This window comes from Macaca mulatta, chromosome 14, assembly GCF_049350105.2.
Source record: "Macaca mulatta isolate MMU2019108-1 chromosome 14, T2T-MMU8v2.0, whole genome shotgun sequence".
Classification (NCBI taxonomy): domain Eukaryota; kingdom Metazoa; phylum Chordata; class Mammalia; order Primates; family Cercopithecidae; genus Macaca; species Macaca mulatta.
Genome location: NC_133419.1, coordinates 28205494 through 28213029, shown reverse-complemented (window position 1 = coordinate 28213029; position 7536 = coordinate 28205494).

Sequence of the window (7536 nt, the reverse complement as noted above, 5' to 3'; positions counted from 1 at the left end):
TGTAATCCCAGCACTTTGGGAGGCCGAGGTGGGCGGATCACAAGGTCAGGAGATCGAGACCATCCTGGCTAACACAGTGAAACCCCATCTCTACTAAAAATACAAAAAATTAGCCAGGCGTGGTGGCGGGCGCCTGTAGTCCCAGCTACTCGGGAGGCTGAGGCAGGAGAATGGCATCAACCCAGGAGGCGGAGCTTGTAGTAAGCCGAGATCGCACCACTACACTCCAGCCTGGGTGACAGAGCGAGACTCCGTCTCAAAAAAACAAAAACAAAAACAAAACAAAACAAAAAAGAACAAAGGGAGAGAATTATTTCTCATTTCAGATTCATACGTAACACTCACTAAGAACATACTATACGTCAGGCACTGTTCTAAACATACTTCATGCAGTCTCTTATTCAATTGGACATAAATATGATGGTAGGTGTCATTGTTTTGCTTTTTTGTTTTTTTATTTTTATTTTTATTTATTTATTTATTTTTTTTAAATTTATTTATTATTATTATACTTTAAGTTGTAGGGTACATGTGCATAACGTGCAGGTTTGTTACATATGTATACTTGTGCCATGTTGGTGTGCTGCACCCATCAACTCGTCATTTACATCAGGTATAACTCCCAATGCAATATCCAGAACCTACAAAGAACTCAAACAAATTTACAAGAAAAAAACAAACAACCCCATCAAAAAGTGGGCAAAGGATATGAACAGACATTTCTCAAAAGAAGACATTCATACAGCCAACAGACACATGAAAAAATGCTCATCATCACTGGCCATCAGAGAAATGCAAATCAAAACCACAATGAGATACCATCTCACACCAGTTAGAATGGCGAGCATTAAAAAGTCAGGAAACAACAGGTGCTGGAGAGGATGTGGAGAAATAGGAATGCTTTTACACTGTTGGTGGGATTGTAAACTAGTTCAACCATTATGGAAAACAGTATGGCGATTCCTCAAGGATCTAGAACTAGATGTACCATATGACCCAGCCATCCCATTACTGGGTATATACCCAAAGGATTATAAATTACGCTGCTATAAAGACACATGCACACGTATGTTTATTGCAGCACTATTCACAATAGCAAAGACTTGGAATCAACCCAAATGTCCATCAGTGACAGACTGGATTAAGAAAATGTGGCACATATACACCATGGAATACTATGCAGCCATAAAAAAGGATGAGTTTGTGTCCTTTGTAGGGACATGGATGCAGCTGGAAACCATCATTCTTAGCAAACGATCACAAGAACAGAAAACCAAACACCGCATGTTCTCACTCATAGGTGGGAACTGAACAATGAGATCACTTGGACTCAGGAAGGGGAACATCACACACCGGGGCCTATCATGGGGAGGGGGGAGGGGGGAGGGATTGTTTTGCTTTTTTTATAGCTGAAAAATGAAAAAAAAAGAGGCAAAGAGGCTAAAAAATGTATGCAGTTGAGGTAAATGGAAAGATTAGAGAGGGGCTAGTTTAAATGCAGGGCGAGTGTTTAGAAAGAAGAGAGATGGAGAGGATATGCACATTCAAGTTACATTTCAAGTTATTTGTATGGATTTTTGAAGTCAGTATGCTGATTTGATGCCCTGTGTATGAAAATAGTCATTGCACTAATCATATTTTAAGCAGTAGAGCCCAGACCAAAAGAAAGAAAGTGACATGGCTCTAGCATTACTTCAACTGATATTCTTAATTATAATACTATTGATGTTCTGTAAGAAAGCCCAGAGGCAAAAGCAAAATTAAAATTAATCATCTTCAACATTAAAATCAATAGGCAAAACCATGTGTAGAGTTGCAGTAATAATTCATAGAAATCACCTTCTCCTTACCCATTTCACTACATACTTACAGGTCTTAAAAAACGTGCCTTTTAGATATAGGCCCAATTATTTACACATTTCAAACACATGGTTCATTTTACCAGTGTACCATAAAAATATTTGTAAGCAACGCTCAGTTACGAGCCTTAAATTACTGACTTTCTTTTGAGTGGATGAGTTGGAATTTTAAAGAGGTTTGAGGTTTCCCCAAGTGTGTTCTATAAAACCTTATTTAGTAAGTCTACAAAGAGTATTGTGGTCAAGTAAGTTGGGAAAGTACGGGCTTATACAAACTTAAGTAATTTTCTTTACTGTAGTATGTTTCAAAACTATTAGTATGCTAATACAAATTGTGAATCATTAAGTTGGAGATAGAGTATGCATTTTCCAAAATGAATTTCCCCACCTAGTTCTCTTTTTGAGAGTCATCCTAACAGACTTGGGTTAAACAGAGAATGTTTTGGGTAACTCTGATGTAAGCCTCTTATTAGAATATAAGCATAATATAGTAAATGTAATATATATCTTGTAATATGTATTTCATACAATAATATATTGTATATTATCCTCTCATATAATAGTGTAACCCTTTCTTCTACTATACAATAATATTTAGACATCACTTACATATACAATTAATATTTTCTAATTATAAGTTGCAAAAAATAGTCATAAAGAAGATAGCAGAAATTATCTCTTATTATCCCATCTAGAGATTATTACTATTATCATTTTACATATTTATTTTTTATTGAGGTTGCACTCTGTTTTTATATGCTTTTGTTTCATTCCCTTTTAACTTAATGTTAGAATGACTCTTATTCCATAAAAATGTATTTTGAATATATAGATTTTTATTCTGGTCTTTGGAGGATTATTAACAGGTGCAATGGGTAAGAGACTGGATGAATTATTAGGAGACCCAAATTTAATTTCAATCTTTGCTGCTAATTAGCTGCATGCCCATGACCTAGTCACTTAACATATTTGGGTCATTGTTTTTTCTCATTTGTCATTTGAGGTGATTGCACTAGATAATTGGTAAGGTCACAACCAGCTATTAAATACTATTATCCTGTAATTTCCCCATATTATTTCAGACTTCAGGGGTGTCTGAATTGCCTGGTATTTTAGAAAGTTACTAGCTTTCTGTGAACGCTTTGCATATTACCATGGCTCCACTTTATATGATAACTCACAATCAATTACCTATCAATATTAATTAGAAGAAAAGGCATCATTGCCCATTAACTCTTGTGTTTTCTACTATAAATTGAAAAGAAAAAACCCAAAAATTTACATTAACTGCAGATTGTCCATTTATGTATTATCTTACGGAATCTTAATTCTCAAAGAACCAAAAGATAGTTTCTTATTAACAAAATAATTATTTCTTCACTCGTATAGTGTGATTGGTAATTAATTACAAATACAAATTGTCCCTGAAAAGATAGGTGAAATGTAAATATATTTGAAATGATTCAGATCTTTCTGTTTTCTGCCAAGTGTTAGATACATTGCTGAGCCCTTGTCTGATCCTATTTGGCAAACAATGTGACTAGTGTTTAGGAAAAGTAAAATCCTGCCTTCTTTGTTCATTCTCTTCTTTCCCCAAGACCTCTCCATCCTTCCCAAAAGTTTGGTTTAATTTGTGATTAAATAGACTACATCAACCTTTTTTTTTTTTTTTTTTAAGTCCACTGTGATGCTTTAAATCATCATTCCTCTTTGAGTGAAAAAAGAAGGCAATTTTTTTTCAGTAATATTTTTCATATGCATATATGATCTTCCTGTTGTGCAGACTGGATCAATAGACTGTATCATTAATTAGAATAACTGTCCCAAGAGACCAATCATTAATTTTGTATTTTATGGTACATTCTAAATATCTCCCATGGGTATGTACATAACATGAAATGCTGGGTAATGGGCAGATGGGACCTTGGTGATTCTTTTCTTCACTGATTTACATTCCATCCCCACTCCACTCCCATCCCACATCTAGTGAAGCTCTCATTTAGAAAAGATAGGTAGCTTGAGCTAGAGGATATAGGAAATTATACAGATTTAAATATAATTCCTGCGACCTGAATTTTTAAGCGAGGTTAATTCTTTTGAATTTATTTAACAATTTTTGAACATTACTAGAAAGCAAGGATTTAAGGTTAAGAGAAAGGAAGTTCAGGAACAGGAAGCAGTATGGTCTGATGTGAACAAGTGACCAAGTGACGTGCAACAGTGAAGTGGCCCTTCAGGAACTGAGAACTATATCTACTCTGTACCCAAACAACACATTCTATTTAAATGACTATTTCTTTCCCTCCTGAGCCATGTTCCTGATATTTAATATTTCCCTTCTTGCTTTTTCAGAATCTTCAGTCAACAAAGTATCGAGCAAGGGAGGAAGTTTAATAAGAAGTGGTTTAAAAATAATTCTTATATTTCCACTGTAAATAAATCACTATCTCATCATATATATGAGATTATCTATCTCATATATAATATATGCCTCATCATACTACCTAAAATGATTTCCTGAAGTGATAACCTAAAACAAATATGATAGAAAAATTGTTATTCCTTTACAAAAGCTCATACAAGACAAAAGAAAATGCCAGTTTCTCTAAAGAGAAATAGACCATTACACAGGCAGATAGAGAATGAAACTGTATGGCCAATATACATATAAAATGCTTAACTTTAATATTATTCAAATGAACTCAAAACAAAAAAAGTCATTTTTATGTATCAATTGATAACCATTTAAAAATATTGTTGGTAAAGGTGACGCCCAACTGATGGGAGTATAAATCATTCTTTTCTTCACTGGTTTACATTCCATCCCCACTCCACTCCCATCCCACATCTAGTGAAGCTCTCATTTAAAAGAGATAGGTAACTTGAGCTACCTATCTTTGACAATATGCATCAACTGTCATTAAAATTTTATAAAACTGACCCTGCAGTTTCACTTGTAGAAGTATTAATTTAAGAAATCAAAGGGAAACATGCATAACAAACTATATTTATATTAATAGCAAGAAATACTGGAAACAAGTATCCAACTACAGGGAAGTCATTAAGTAAATTCTAGTATTTCCACTATTTAAAAATTTACATAGACATTAAAAAGTCATATTCTCAAAGAACATACAAATACATGCTGAAATGTTCATAATTTAATTCTGAAAGAGAAAGGCCAACTGTATATTCAGTAATTTCTGAAATTTTATTTTTAATGTTCATTCCTCCCTCCAACTGCATGACTCCTAGAGCAGAGGTCAGGGTGAATCAGAATGAGTTTAAAGGAGTGTTTTAAAAACAGTTCTTGCATTTTCCCTGTCAAAAGAGAATCACCAGCACATGGATTTATAAACTCTTAATATTGTAAACACTAAGCTCCTATCAATAGTCTTAATTCTTACGTTTCATGAGGGTTGGGACCAGGACTGTGGAACCCAGTGCAAAAGTAAAATGCTTAATAATTTACCCCCAAATTATTAAGCATATCAGGAGGGCAGAAACATGGCAATAAACCAAGCATGGGGCCCTTGTAAGGTTCTGAGCTTGTTCCTTGTCTGCCTGCACTGGTGGAGCCCACATTGTATGAAAAGCAAGGATTTAAGGTTAAGAGAAAGGAAGGGAATTATTTTTCCCCTCTAGTATAATTCAAGGAACTTGCAAGTGAACATGTATTCAGCTTGCTATCCATGAAACCTATGTCTGTTTTTCACTAAGAACAAGTATTGAAGTGTTTTTTACCAGACCTATGTAGTGGAATATTTCTATCTAAATGCATACATCCACACATATCTCTGATAAACCTAAGTGTGCCAACTTGTATCCACCACCAGTATGTCAGATTTCTTCCAGCACCTGATTTTCAACCAAGATTTCTTTTTATCAGTGCCCCAAAATACTATTAGAGATAATATAACCAGAAAGAAACTATAAAAACTGTCAAACTTTGTGCTTAAAGCCTCTATTTGAGTCATTAAAACACATCAAAAAGCTCTTCGAAATGTATTAGGCAGCTGGAGGCATTAGAAAATTCTCATTGTTCTAAGTGTCTGACAGTAGGGATTTGCCTAAAGATTATTGGCCTGGTCTGTTTCCAGATAATTAAAGTTTTGAACTGAATGTATGTGTAGTTATGGTAGAAAGCAGTTCCAGGTGAGTTCATTAAGATTTGTAGCACTATGTCTGAAATTTATAACTGTAACCTTGTTTATGCTTTTTTTTATTTTAAGGGCTGGGATCTCACTTTATTGTCCTGGCTGGTGTACAGTGGCTCAGTCATAGCTCACTGCAGCCTTGAACTCCCAAGCTCCCTTGCCTCATCCTCCAGAGTCACTGGGACTATAGGTGTATACCACCATGTCTGATTAAATTAAGTTTTTTTTTTTTTTTTTTTTGTAGAGAAGGGGATCTCACTGTGTTGGCCAGGCTGGTGTCAATCTCTTGGCCTCCAGAAATCCTCCTGTCTCAGTTTCCTGAAGCTCTGCGATCAATTAAGCTCCTGATTTGATTTTGGTATAGCAAACCAGGGATATTCCAGTTATATCAAATCATGAAGTAGATGATTTTAGGAGTAAGGCTTAGAATTAATGATAGAGTATTTTATTTCCCTTGAGGTGGCCAGAGGAGTCATCGCCATTCTAGACAGTACAGCAAACCCTAGAACTACCATGTGTCATTTCTCACCTGCATTTGCTGCCTTCATGTTCTCTGAAACATGAATCAAGAAAGTAAAACAAAATAATGTTGTGGACCAATCTCCTCCTTTTAGAAATGAGGAAACTATGACCTGGAATACAACTTGAAGGTCATTTAATTTTCACATGTCATGAAATGTTCTCCTTTTGATTTGTTTCTCAACCATTTGAAAATGTAGAAACCATTGTTGGCTGGCAAGCCATAGGAAACCAGGTGGTAGGCTGAGGTTGGTCCTCGGACTGTATTGTTTGCTGACCTCTGTCATGAAACATTCTTCAAAAACAAATAATCGAATGGAAGAATAAGTGAGAAATGGATGGCTGAATAAAGAAGTGAATGAACTGAGTATAATTAATATATGATCTGGATAGTAAATGGATCATTATTCAAAAATTAAAATTTAATTATGTCAGACCTAGTTAACTGCTGCTTAATTAATGTCTTAATTCCAAAACTGCTAAGGGTGTAGAGAGTGTTTCAAGTAAAGTTCATTTTGCATTATGAAAGTAATGTACAGCCAGCCAGCTAAATAAATAAAGATCAAAAGAAATGAATACATAATTATCATGGAAATTTTGGAAAATCTAGAGGCATAGAAAAATTAAAACTAGTGCCACCTGCCATCCAAAGGTAACTGTTATTAATCTTTTAATATAACACTTCGATTGTTTCTGTATTCCAAGATGCTCCAAGGAAACAGATCCCTAGCACTGTCCTGATTCTTTCCTAAATAACTAGCACCCAAGGCTGCTCACGTGGGAGTCCTACATAAAAGCGACAGCAGTAAGAGCAAGATCCCTCTCTGAACCATGATCCACGACGTGCCCAGCTGTGCCCACCCAAGCACAAGTCTCCATGTGATGCTGAGAAGATGAGGGAACCACTTGACTCCAGCAGCTGCCAAATGTCTGTTAGTTCTAGTTTGCAATAAGTGATGTTTTCCCAAACCATTAGCTGGACAGTAACACTCATCATGGGG